Consider the following 15,093-nt stretch of genomic DNA (forward strand, 5'->3'; position numbering starts at 1 on the left):
ATGTGAACCACATTAAGATTTTCACACAAAAATTGAAAAAAAAAAAAAAAAAACAATAAATTTTGAGGGCTCCTCATACTTAGAACTGATAAAAACTGAGAACTGAAAAAAATTTTTTTCATCAAACTCATACTTGTGGGGTCATTTATAGATTACTTTAAAAAATTATATTGAGGTTTCTAATATCATTTCCTCTAGAATGAGGCTAAACACTAACGGCCGTTCCCAATATACTATCTACAGATAGAGATAAATTACTACCTACTACTATCAGTAATTAGCTGTCAATAATCTGAAGCTGTCCCAATATACCCAATAAGTCATTCTTATCGACTTATATTGGGACACGTGAATTCAATTTCCATACAAACTTCTATCGCTGGTAAGCTATACGTCGTCCCATTGACAGACAGCGTATACGGATAAGTTTCCGTCAATAACTTTATTGGGACAGAAAAGTCAACGATAGTTACGATGTTTATCTCAAGTAAGAGATAGACTGAATATTGGGAACGGCCGTTAAGATGTAGTCACTTCAAAAAGTCTTAAACAAAATAATATTAAGAAGTTAAGGTACAGATAAGAGAAAACATTTCTTTTATATTCATCTATTTATTACTAGTGACATGTTTGTTTGAGATATTTTTAATTTATTTAAATTTCTATAATTTCGCTTGTTATTAAGTCGGGATCTAGTATAAGTCCGAATGTTTTTAAGGCAAAACGATGCGGGAAATGGGTCGTATCGCTGCAAGCATGTTATATTTAAGAGATAGACATATTATGCCATCGCGGACTTTTCTGTAGACCTATATAAGATACACCATTCCGCCATATGTTATTTTGTTATAACTTAAAGGTAAGCCCTTTCGAGACAGCGATTTCGGTGAAAGCTACCAGACAGCTTATTGTTTCCGACATTTCCAACATATATCGTTAATGTAAACAAAAACTTAACAAAGTCAGTGCTCAGAAAATTAAGGATTCAACTGGATAGGTAGCATCGTCATGCTCCGTTACTTCGTTGATCTATAAATTTTTTAGAGGATATTCCTCTGTAGTGTAGAATGTTATGATTATTTCAATAAAATCATGTTTTTTTTTTCGACTTTGGAAAGCCAGAAGTTATAGTTGAGATTTTTACAGGTTTGTAAGATTTATACATTTTAGGTGCATAAATCGATGTAGGTACCTATTTATAATGTCTGGGAATACTGGACCAAAATTAACAAATGACGTATCGATCTCACTCTTTGCCTCAGGTGAAAATGACGTCAGATACACACAATTGATTTAACATAAGTTTAGGTAATATGAATTGTTTAGCCGGCAATATAAATTTTACTAAACTAGGCACAAATCTAAGTTCTGTACTAAGTTATATATATTACTGTAGATGTGAACTCTTTCATTTTCTGGGATGATAAGTATCTAAGATGTTGACTGTATTATATGGTACCACGATACAATATTTCGTTTAAATCGGTCGATCAGTTTCAGAGTTTTGCCCGTAAAAACAGATAAACAGAGAGACAAAAAAATTTGAAAATTTAAATTTCTCTTCTGTAAGAAGTCTCACTCAGTTTTCAGCAATTTTTTTTTCTATGTACAGACATTCAAGCTCTACAGTTTTATTACAAGTCTATACATTGGTCATTTTGACAAGAATGATAGAATATAATTTTCTCAATATGTCAAGAGATTCTCACCGTCAAGGTTGTTCTGTGGTGACCATCCCTGCAAGTGGATCGAATAAGCTTCAAATACATATATTAAGTACCTATAGTAATGTCTATGACCCAAGTTGAAATAAGTATAGAATATTGATAAGTAATGTTGTAAAATTAAAAGCTTTATATGGGAGAGTAAAAAATTTATTATCTAAAATACAATTTATTTTTATCTTATTTATAGGAATCAACAAACAGTGAAACATTGGATCTTACTAACTAAAATATATTATAAGGTAATAATACTAAATGTGCCACCAGCACCGTTAAGTACAGATTAATTACAAAAATCGAGAAAGGTAAACATTACAAGGTTAAAATTTAATAGATACAAAAAGAGAATGAAAAAGGTGCAACAAACTATAAATTTAAAACAATATAAACAGTATTTGATACGATTTTAATGCTTGTACTATTTGAGTTTTAAACATAATATTATTCATTCATTCTCATATGTTAGTAGTCCAAAGACGAACTTAAGGCAATATAAGTTAAGTAATTCCAATCATTATCAATTCTGAGCATAATAATCATAATACTAAGAAACACCAGTGCAAAAGTAGCTTTGAATGTAACTTAAAATTAAAAATGATTATTGTACCCAAAAACATAAGAATTAAAAAGTAACGACAAACTAAGAACAACGCAAAAAATACATGTCAAGAAATTCTCAAATACAATAATATAAAATCCGCACAGACATATAGATGTTTTATAGAAGGACAATAAAATTTAATAATTATTATAATATATACTAACAGCAAACTGTGAGCTAAAAATAAACTTGACTTAGTAATAACATTCCATACAAAAAATTTTACTGATTAAATAATATAGCAGCTTCTACGTTTGTACATGAAATTAAGAATTACACACATAAAAACAAAGTATATTTGTTCTTCAACAGTGACTGGTGTTACATGAATCTTTTAATTCTATAATACTGAATATAATAATACATACTAATTTGGAATTTACTAATACTGGATTGCACCAAGTAACTTTAGCTATAATAAACACGGTAAATTACCGGTTAAGCATAAAATGAGTTGCACATTTGACAATTTTTAGATGACGTCATAACTTTAACTGATATCCATAACCGTCCAATCCACGTCAGTTAAAGGTATTTTTAATGTTAACTAGCTAAATAGCGACCTATCAAAAGGTTTAAATAAATATTCGATATTGACTTGATATGTCACTATTTAGCATTAACTTGGTAACCTTGGTTGGTAACCAAGGTATACAATGGCGCAACACATTCCGCAGTCTATGTTAAAATCAGCGTTACTGCTAAGGTTAAATTTGACTTAAACCTTAACACAAGCTGATATGATGCAACCCAGCCTAAGTCATCATTCATACATATTGTACCCTTTAGTATGCGGGTTGACAAAATTTATTTTAGAATTAATAATACATCACACTAAATACGTAAATGTCAAATTACAAATCCAATCAAATATACTAAATGAAAAACCATTTGAACCAAAAATTTTTTTTTTGTAAAAGACAAAAAAATTACAGTGAAATTGTCAAAAAATGTGCATTAAGTTGCGAAATTACATAAGGCGCGTACTTCATGCCGAAAGATCCTTTTTGAGGTTCGGCATACTTTCACCTTCCGGCGGTTCAAATGCTCAATGGCTCATCAAGTTCAAAAAACGTTTTTTGTTCCCTCACGAATTGGTGCCAGTTGCTCTGCTAAACAAACATGGCGACCCGCTGTGAACGGCATGAAGTAATCCGGTGCAAACAACTTTCCATCTAAAAGGAAATTTTCTGGTATAAACTTTTCAGGATTCAGAACAAAAATTGGGTACATGGTTATTTTGTTAATCAGCGAGATAATTGATGAGACGGGTGGAATATTGTAACCTTGTATATTCCAATCTTTTTAACAATGATGATGATAATGATGATAATGAGCTGTTTGATTCCGTTCATGTTGGAGAACATTTGGCTTGCTAACTGTTCAGCATATTACTAATTACTAGGTACCGAAAAATTGTTAATTTAATCGATTTTAGGGATTGCCTGCAGTTACCGCTCGATTGCATGGAAATTTGCTATGTTTTACAAAAAGATAAACTTTGGTAGAAGTGTTGATACAATGACACGTATTCACACTTATAATTAAACTACAAACTCTTGCCATTTGTATCTGTTAATTACACCAGGATCAATGGTCATCTAGTATGATTGTCTGTATGTATGATCCACTGTATCTGGTGACCAAAACCGGTCAAAGACAGCTCGGGCACGAAAGATCCACTCTAAACTGATGTTATTTTTTGACGCGATAACTGTGATAAATATTTGCAAAGTACTACTGGATTTATGAAATATATAGACAAATCTATTTAAATTTGAAGAAACTACCCAGAAAAATGGCGGTTATAAAAGAAATCAAAAATAATCTGTCGGACCACCTAATAGCAAGGTTGGAGGGACAGTTGAAATCATATCGCCATTTGATGAGGACCTTTTTATCTTTTTTATCAAACAAATACATGCTGAAAATCCAGGTGAAGAATTACCAAATATTCTAGCTAATAAAACAACTAGTGAACCAAGTTTACCACGTAATGATTTTGTAAATTAAAAAATATGATATATTCACGGACTAGTAAAAAAGGAAGGACTCCGCGCCGTGATATTAGCAAGTGAAGCACCTTTATGCTAGTGTGTGTGCGGTTACGGGGTATACCAGTTACACTATTTTTTCTCCCTTCAATAATCATATATTCACAAATACATTTACAGTATTGTTTTTACACTTTTTTACAACGCACGACGGCATTTAAAAAATATCTTATTGCGACGCAAACTGATCTGTCACAGACGATGCCAAATCTCATAATGGTGGCCGATCGGCTTGTATAAGTGTATGCATGGGGCTATGTAGTTACACTATACCGGCTTGTTTTGGTGACTCACTGCTATGTAAGGTGACATGGAGTCCTTTTTTTACTCGTCCGTGGATATATATATATTGTTTTTATATTTGCAGATACTTGAAAGCTCGAGGATAACATAGCGGCCAATTTGCAACCTGAACAAAACTCTATTTCTAACAATAAAGTGAAGGATCTTTTGGATTGCTTTCTTCAACGAATTCAGAAGAAGAAAAAGTATAATGATGCACCTTCTACATTTGTGGATAAATTAAATAAAAATATATTATATTTTAAAAAATAAGGTAAAATTATGATTGCTTTGAAAAAGACTTGCTTTCATTCATAAAATATAATCAATTGCAATCAAAATTTAAGAAGCTTTTAATTAATAACTTTTTTGAATGACGGTACTTTTTATCAAGTTACCTGCAAAAAGTTACGGTTTCCATTGTAATTATTACACATTTTTTTATTATAGTTGTAAGTATATGGTTGTATTGTTGGAATTACAAGTAAGTATTCACACTTACACTTAAAATACAAATGCTTGCCATTTGTACTTATTATTCATTATTTCAGGATTGTTGGTCATCTAGTATAATTATCTCTATGTATGAGCCTTCAACTGGTGACAAAAACAACTCGGGTACGAAAGATCCCCTCTAAACTGATATTATTCTTGACGCAATGATAAGTATGTGCAAATCAATACTGGGCTTACTAAATATATAGAATAGTGTATTCAAATTTGTCGAGTCTGCCTGGAAAAAGGTTATTGATTTAAGAAATCCAAAATAATCTGACGTAACACTTATGAGCAAGGTTGGAGGGAAAATTGAAATCATATCACCATTTTGACATGGACATTTTTAACTTTTTTATCCAACAATATATATGACGAGAATCCAGGTGAAGAATAGCCAACTATTCTATCTAATAAAACCATTAGTGAGTCAAATTTACTTCGTAATGATTTTGTAAACTTACAAATATATATAATTTTATATTGTTTTTATATTTCCAGATACTTGAAAGTTCGAGGATGGCATCGCGGCCGATTTTCAAACAAAACTAAAGTCTTTTTCTAACAAAAAAGTGAATAATCTTTTGGATTACTTTCTTGAACAACAAATTCAGAATGAGAAAATGTACAATGATGCACCTTATTCTCTTCTTTATTTGTGAATAAATATAAAGATATTTTATATTTTATGATGCAGCAATCATCAATCATTTATAAAAATTATAACTTCTTTGAGAAAAAGTTGCTTTCATTTATAAAATAGAATCAATTGCAAACAAAATTCAAGAAGAATCAAAAATTACTTCTCGAATTACGCCTCGAACTTATACAATCATTACGTGGTCAACTTGGTTCACTAATAGTTTTATTAGCTAGAATATTTGGCAATTCTTCACCTGGATTTTCATCATGTATTTGTTTGATAAAAAAGATAAAAAGGTCCTCATCAAAATGGCGATATCATTTCAACTCTCCCTCCAACCTGGCTCGTAGGTGGTCCGAGAGATTATTTTGGATTTCTTTCATAACCGCCATTTTTCCAGGTAGTCTCTTCAAATTTAAATAGTCTTATCTATATATTTCATAAATCCAGTATCAATTTGCAAATATTTATCATATTTATTGCGTCTAAAACTAATATCAGTTTAGAGTGGATCTTTCATAGACGAATTATCTTTGATCGGTTTTGGTCACCAGGTACAGAGGATCATACATACAGGTAATCATACTAGATTACCATCGATCCTGACGAGATTAATAAGTACAAATGGAAAGAATTTATATTTTAGGTGTAAGTGTGAATACGTGAAATTCCATCAACACTTCTACCAAAGCTTTACTTTTTGTATTACAAATCAAATCTCTATGCATGAGAGCGGTAATTGCAAACAATCCGCAAAATCGATAATATTAACATTTCGTCGTTACCCAGGCCAGTAACACACTTGCCAGGCAGCAAGCCAAATGTTCTCCAACATGGACGGCACCATAGAGCTCCATTCTTCTTGAGATTTTTTCATTAAAAACAGCAAAGTTTGAATCGCCTTCTTCGAAGCAGAAGCTCAACAGTAACTGGCCGATAACATCGTGACGTATCTTCCTGACTACCATTAGGCGGATACATTATATTTAAACCCAATGGTAGTGCTTGGAAGACACGTTCACAATAGCATATGCAAGACATACCTGTCTTTGCATTCATCTATCTTCTTGAAGAGCTCTTGCACCTGTCAGTCTGGAAAGATAACGAAAGGTATAGGATACAATTTTATTCATTATTTCTTTTCGTTGCAGTTTGTCAGAGTACCTAACCATAATGTGCTGGCATTGTAAATTTAATACAATATTCACCCTCAGCATATCGATTGTACCTTATCTATTACGATACGATTACTTTTGGAATAAATAAAAGAAGTAATTCTCACTCTTCTCCCTCGGCCTCAAAGAAATGTTGACTGTACTTCTAGCGGAGTGAGCTTAAGCCTCTTTGTCGCTATAATAGAGCATTGTTCACGATGACCACATTTGATTATATTATTATTCTTTTTTGATACAGTAACAATGTAAAAAAGTAGTCAAGTCAAGTAACAAAGAAGTACTCAATCGCTTCATATATTAATAGGGTATGCGCCCTACGTGGTACTGATAACGGAAAAATATTGATCTGCCGGTTTGCATGATGGGGGTATCCAAACGAAGGGATAGAAAAGAGGAAAAAACAAAATTTTTACATCGCGTCATTGAGAGGAGATGTAAAGTGTTCCCTATTTAAGCTCTTGGTCAAAAGACCTACGATTTGGACGTGACCAAAAGTTATAATAAATTTTTGGAAAGGCAATAAAAACCAAATCAAAACATCGTGATCATGAAATACTCAACGGCTTCAAATTATTATACAGACGGTCAGACGTAGGGCTATGTCGGCTTGTTTTGGTGCTACACTGTCATGTAAGGTGACACGGAGTCCTTATTGTTTTACTAGTCCATGTGATAGTGAAACGCAATCTGTTATTTCTGGAACTGTTATGTAGCCATTAATTTCTAGTCTATGACAATCTATTACTTCACTTTGTCATTATCTTGGACATTGTGGAATAGCCCTGTTGTTATAATGAAATGTTATTAATTAAGAACTGTCAATCCGTGCATCAATAAATTCTCTCACAGCAAATATTTCCATACAAAACAAATATTATAATAATATTATTAGAAATAAAAAATATCCTATCTCTCAAGTTGGACTAAACTGCACTCCATGAATTAATCCCTATTTAAATCCGTTCTTTAGTTTAGGAGTCCATCGCGGACAAACAACGTGTCACGTAATTTATATATATTAAGATTTTAGAAGCGGTTCTTAGATCCTTATCTGTCTGTGTAATTAGTAGACCCTCAATGATTACTTAACATATGATTTGGCATGGTTCTTTCTAGAATGAGTGACCAATTGTGTCGTTTGTCTTTTACTTCGTGAAAAAAAATTGTGATATACGCCGCATAAGTGTAACATTTAACTCACCTTTTTTGTTGTTGATATGAAATAACATATAATTTGTGTGAATACAGTGTGGAAATACAATGGCGACATTAAACTCACCGGTAGAAGAACTTAACCGTAATAATAAAAAAAGTGTGTGTGTACTTATATGTATGCACGCAAGAAGTTATACTTATTTGGCCTAACAAAGCAAAAATCCTTAAAATAATTTATTCCTCGTGATAGTCTACGTTTGTTGATAGAACAATAATGTAAAATCTGGCAACGATGGCTTAGACAATTAATTATTAAATAACGAATACGGCTGTACGGGCTTGAACCCTTTGCCTATCGTAATAATGGACGAAGAAACCAAAAAATAATAAATATCAAAAAATCAGAAAATTGAGGAACCAATTTCACCCTGTTACTTTTGTGTTACAGTGATGCGCGCGCATCTTAAAAGTTCACCGTCATAATTTTTTCATAACACGCCAAAATAAATCATTTTACCATAATATCCCGTAAGTACGTGGCTACTAGATGTAGCCGCGAGCTGGCGTAGGAACTCACACTCACTTCTTCCACGCCGCGACGCGACGTAGCCGTCAGTACTCTTATGGCCGATCCCAATATACTATCTACAGATAGAGATCAATTACTAACTTCTACTGTCAGTAATTAGCTGTCAATAATCTGAAGCTGTCCCAATATACCCGATAAGTTATTTTTATCGCCTTATCTTATATATAAAATTCTCGTGTCACAATGTTCGTTCCCGTACTCCTCCGTAACGGCTTGACCGATTCTCATGAAATTTTGTAAGCATATTGAGTAGGTCTGAGAATCGGCCAACATCTATTTTTCATACCCCTAAATGTTAAGGGTGGTCCACACGTTTTTTTTTTAAATTTTTTTGACATTTTTTTTAAATTTGTTTGATTATGAGTCAACATTAAAAAATACATACAACTTCAAATTTTCACCCATCTTCGATCAACAGTTACTTATCAGTCAGTTAGTATTATATAATATTATATAATATTTTTACTATTTTGTTATACCTTTGCGAATAATAGCAACGACAGCCTAGAAGGTGTCGTCAAGATTATCGAAAAAGTGATTTTTGAATATTTGGCAAATTCGAATATTCGTCACTGACATTTACAAGTAAGAGTAGGGTTAGGACCGATTATATCGAATAATGTTTCGTACGTGCAAACATCGTTTCAACATTGAATACGATGTAACTAAGAGTAGGATTCGATACGACTAATGCCACGATATATCCAACATCGGTTTTAGGAATAGGCCCCCAGGTGATAACGGAATGCCAAATGCGCGATCGGGCCATGCTTGGACGCAATAACTGAAGACTAAAATTAGTTTTACGGGGTAGATTTCGCTATGTTCGCATAATTATCATTTCTTGTCTTTCCCTCCCAAAAATATTTGCGAGACGAGCAATGGCTGACCACGCGTCATACGGTATTTAGGGTGACTGGTCTGGACAGCCTTGACACCACCCTTTGCTGTGATGGATGTGAAACTATCCAAAGTAAGTATCACACTTATTACAATTGTACTAGAGATATTATAATTAAACGGTAAATTGTCAATTGACATAATTTCTTGCAATTTAACGGCCTGGTTTTAGTGACATTGTTATATCATGGGTATACTATAGCGATATTGTAATATATCTAGGTAATATATTACAATTACGGATCGGCACCGATGGGCTTGGTCCGGCATACAGGCTAATGCATAGGCTGATCGATTGGGCGGGACGAACCTTACATGGATCTGTTGAAACGCTATCGTATTTAGTCACGATTGATCGGTGTTGGTATGAACTAGTTTCGAACCATTCGGAGGCCCGTTATCAGGGTGGGTGGGTCTTTTCAAAATTGATTTTAACAGACTTGATACTAGAACATGCCAAGCAGTTCGTCATATGGCGATGTTTTAAAAATTGTCTGTGTCAAAATTCAAAGCATAGAATATGTTGTAAATTTACTTACTTGGAGAATATCCTGTAGCCAGTGGAATAATTCCTGACATACGACGTGTTTCCAAGATAGATGGTTCAGTAGGGCAGGCCCGGCATATCTTCTATAGCCGGGAGACGCTCTCGGCCCACATCAAAATCAATCTCTTCCTGAACACGTCTCTTAACATTAGTGTTATAAAATAACACCCCCCCCCCCCTGTCGGCTGCAGCATCATCTTTATAGACTTAATGGTTTCCATACCAACAGAAAATACATCTCCAACAGTTGTATTTCTAAAAACAAAACATAATTATATGATATCACTAAATATTAAATTATATGAATGTATTTTATTCAAATATTTTTGTACCAACCGTGATTTCTTCCTTCAAATAGCTCTTCCTCGTGACGTGACGTGTCAACTTTAGCTTTCTCAATAAGGCCATTGGCATTCTCGCCTTCGAGAGTGAAGCGGTGTTGATTTATCAAGGTCTTGTAAAATGCCAACATTTCATCACGATTATTATCAACATTTTCTTGCATCTGAGCTTTTCCGGCTAGATCCCAGATAGAAAGAATAGTCTTGATGCCGAACCGCCGGTGCTAAAACACAACAACATTGTGATGCCACATATTACGTTTAAAGGCATAAAAAGGCATTTATTTTTTCAAAATTGATTTTTTAGAATTCTTTTGATGTCATTTCTAATATACTAGATACTACTACAGCTTCGGAAACAAATGGCGCTCTAAGTGAGAAGAAGCGGTGCAAGAAAGCCTTCCAGCCTTTTTTTTTGCGCTCTTTTCAGTACAATATACACAATTGTACAGTCATTTCTATCGCCATAAAACAATTATAATCTAGTCCCAGGCTGTCCGATCACATAGGAGTAATAGGACTTACGACAGAGCCATTTTAATAAAATATTCAATTTATTTATAGATAATGCCTGAACAGTGGCTGAGACTATATTATAAAAGTGTATACATGTACCCTGAACGCTATTATATATCTTATGAAGCCTACAAGAATTAGTTTCAAGCAATCCCTTATTTCTAGTGTTATAATAATGAAAATCACTATTAAGAGCAAAAAGGTGCCGATTTTTGTGAACGTATATTATACCCGTTGCGAGAACGCTTCTGCTGCTTTATCAATTGCAGCGCCATCAGCGAGAAAGTTATTTGTCATTAACTCGTCTATTTAAGTCTAAAAAATAGTGTATTAAATTAAATTATTTAAACTTTCGTGCGATTATCGTTATTTATTTGACAATCGTTAATTATTAATAAAGGTTAACTCACAATTCATTGGTGTTGGTATCAACTAGTTTCCACCCATGCGGAGGTCCTTTATCAGTTATTAAAAATTGATTTGTTGAGCAAATTGCAATTACAGAAAATATATCCCAGCAAGTAGCCGAAGTAGGGCTGCAGCATTATAGAGATTAACTAAATCGATGAACCCACTTGTATACAGTCTGGATACTAGAACATGCCACGCAGATCATCATATTATGGTAACCTCACTGCTACAACCAAAGTATATGAATATGCAACATGTCAAATCCTGAGGAACTTCTATGTCCCCAGCTGCTGACACAAGAATCCCAACTAGCAAAAGATATGATGTGCTCATCATAAAAAGGCCTTGGTTGACAGACAAGCTGTTCCACGCAAACATTCAGCTGCCAGTAAAAGCATTCGACCGGAATACTTCAAGGCTTTCGGCGTGGGAAGGCGAATGTGACTTTAGGAACTCTATAAAATCAGAATCTGAGCAAAAATACCAGAATTTTTAAGGAATGAGAAAAATATATAACAGCACAAAAACAATACGAGAATCGGATGAGATTGCGGAGAACGGGCACCTGGCGAAACTTCGTAAACACAGTAAATCTGGGAAAGGTTCACGTGAAAGAAAAACGCGGAAGTATCTAGATACAACAGAAAGTAGACAAGCACAGTGAAAAAATGTTTGCATCTAGTTAGCAGATCTTAATGGATGAACATCGCAGACCTGTCGGAATCAACAATGCCAGAGACTATGCTAGAGCTACTATATCATTTAAATTGAGACAGCTAAAAATCTCGAGGGTCCCGAGAGAGAGCTATTTGAAGGAAGAGATCACGGTTGGTACAAAAATAATTTAATAAAATACATTCATATACTTTAATATATAGTACATTTCATTTAATTATGTTTTGTTCTAAGAAATTCAATTGAAACAAATTCTGAGATCTATTTATATTATAAGAATGAGAGATCAATTTTCTGTTGGAATGGAGATCATAGTTATGTTAAGATACCCTGATGCTGCTGATCCGGTGTGGACCCATTTAGCATGAGACAGAAAAACGTGGAAATCTGTAGAGGACGCCTTTTCCAACAGACAAGCTGTTCCACACAAACTTCTAGTTGCCGATCATTCAAATGCAAGCTAAAATAACTGGCAAAGGCAGATGACCAGAATACTTTATGCCATTCGGCGTGGGTAGGCGAATACGACTCAGCGAACTCTATAACCGAGCAAAAAATACCAGAACTATTGAGGACTGGGAAAAAAATAAGGACTCCGTGTCATCTTACATGACAGTGTAGCACCAAAACAAGCCGATTAACATGTAAATACATAGCCCTAAGCACACACACCACTACAGGCCGATAAGGGGCCATTATGAGAATTGACATCGTCTGTGACAGATCACTTTGCGTCTCAATAAAATATTTTAAAAATGCCGTCGTGCGTTGTGAAAAAGTGTAAAAACGATACGATATAAATATTTATGGCCATATATGATTACTTAAGGGAGAAAAAATTGTGTAACTGGTACCCTCCGTAACCGCACACACACTAGCATAACGGTGCTACACTTGCTAATATCCATTGGGTTTAAATATAATGTATCCGCCTAATGGTAGTCAGGAAGATAGGTCATAATGTTATCGGCCAGCTACTGTTGAGCTTGTATCGAAAAAGGCAATTCAAACTTTGCTATTTTTAATGAACAAATCTCAAGAAGAATGGAGCTCTATGGTGCCGTCCATGTTGGAGAGCAAGAGAAAACTGAGATAAGCTCAGATGTAAGAAAAAGTAGAAAAAACCGATTAGAAATGTTCGCTTTTATTAAACATTAATAGAGGAACATCTGGAGATCAAGAATGCCAGAGACCGTTCTGCTATTATTTGATTTAAATTGAGACAGCTAAAGTTGAGGGTCCCGAGGGAGAGCTTTTTTATGGAGGAGATGGTACAAAAATATTTTAATAAAAGACATTCATATACGATATAGTAAATTTCATTGAATTTGGTTATGTTCTAAGAATTACAAAAATTAAATCAAATACGTAACTTCTTACTATCCGCCGTAATGGAGACTATTAAGTCTTAAGAAAAGTAATTCAAATGAAACCTAAAATAATAGTTGGCAAAAGTAGACGACTGGAATACTTTATGCCTTTCAGCCTGGAAAGGCAAATGTGACTCAACGAAATCAATAACCTATTAAAAACAGCCAGCACTATTGAAGACTGGAAAAAATATAAAAAAGCACAAAACCACTACTAGAAACCGATAGATTCCGGAGAACAAGAACCTGGCGAAACTTCTGTAGTAGCGTTAACCCAACACTCAGGGAAAAAGTCAGATGCAAGAGAAAGTAGACAAGCACCGTGAAGAAATGTTTGCATTTTACCAAATCTTGAAGGATGAATATCGCAGCGCTCTCAACATTATTAATGCCAGAGACCTTATTGATGTTATTTCATTTAAATTGAGAAAGCCATAGTTGAGGGTCGCGAAGGAGAGCTATTTGAAGGAATATATCACGGTTTGTACAATAAATAATATTTAAATAAAATACCTACATTCACATTATTTAAAATTTAGCACATTTCATTTAATTGTTTTATTTTAAGAATTACAATTGCAACAAATTCTTGGAGATCTATTTTAGCCGGCATGGATACAATTAAGCTTTCATTACTTTGGATAATTTTAGTTATGTTACGATAACTTCATGCTGCTGATTCGGTTCGGACCGAATATGCAAGAGAATGGAAAACGTGGAAATCTTCAGAGGAGGCCTTTGTCGACCGACAAGCTGCTTCACACAAACTTCTAGTCCAACGTTGGTACAAAAATATTTTAATGAATTAGATTCATATAATGTAATATTTAGTGCATTTCATTTAATTATGTTTTGTATTAAGTATTAAAATTGAAACTGATACTAGGAGATCTATTTTCAGCTTGCATGGAGACTTTTAAGTCGTCATTACTTTGGATGATTGTAGTTAGTTGAGGTTGAACTTCTGTAGTAGCGTAAATTCAACTAACCAAGCCGTAAGAATAAAAGAAAATCCTGTCAAAAGGAGACCTCAACTTGTTGGGATCCCTTAAAAAAGAATACTGCAATTATAATATAAGTACAGCCTAAGAAACCAGCAAAATGTTATGAAAAAAACCATTCCCCGGATGTCAAAAGACGTCAGACTCCGGGTGGTTAAATAAGCACTATTATAGCACACCAATAAAACCCAGGAATGGAAAGTAGATAAAAGATTGCAGAGTCATCACGATGGGGATGCTCTACCATCACTGGAGGAAACCGTAGAACTACGATAGCACCTCAGCCATTCCAAGTAATGTTCGTTCCACGAAGTCGACCAGACCCTGCCATACGTTAGAAAGTATCGTTTTCATTGTAAACGAGTTACGATGATGTTTATGTTAAAAAGTGAATTGGAAACAACATGTTTGTCTGTCATGTACTAGTATCAACACTATATACTAGGAGAATCCTTCATTTATTTGGATATTTTAATGTATATTATGCTTTTTTCAAACCCATTACAATCTCCCTTACTTTAGTTACTTGCTTCGATAACATTTTCTGTAAAAAAATAAATTTTTTACTTTGTGAACTTATAGTGGACAGAAAATCGAGCTCCATTGTATTATTC

General features: G+C 33.9%; 1 long non-coding RNA gene across 8 annotated transcripts in view; it reads right to left on the minus strand.

Moving 5' to 3' along the window:
* Window positions 1–1,852: 1,852 nt before the first annotated feature.
* LOC126978833 (uncharacterized) overlaps window positions 1,853–15,093 on the minus strand; it is a 30,588-nt gene continuing 17,347 nt past the window's right edge. For 4 of the 8 annotated variants that reach the window (XR_007732716.1, XR_007732717.1, XR_007732713.1 and 1 more), the window contains 5 exons: window positions 11,433–13,877; window positions 10,502–10,730; window positions 10,158–10,420; window positions 6,843–6,891; window positions 1,853–3,500 (listed from right to left, as the gene is read on the minus strand). This is a non-coding gene — a long non-coding RNA (uncharacterized LOC126978833). Of the gene's footprint in view, window positions 3,501–6,842; window positions 6,892–10,157; window positions 10,421–10,501; window positions 10,731–11,432; window position 15,093 lie in introns of all 8 variants that reach the window. The other 4 variants (XR_007732715.1, XR_007732710.1, XR_007732714.1 and 1 more) reach the window with 3 other exon arrangements.

Source organism: Leptidea sinapis, chromosome Z, assembly GCF_905404315.1.
Source record: "Leptidea sinapis chromosome Z, ilLepSina1.1, whole genome shotgun sequence".
Lineage (NCBI taxonomy): Eukaryota > Metazoa > Arthropoda > Insecta > Lepidoptera > Pieridae > Leptidea > Leptidea sinapis.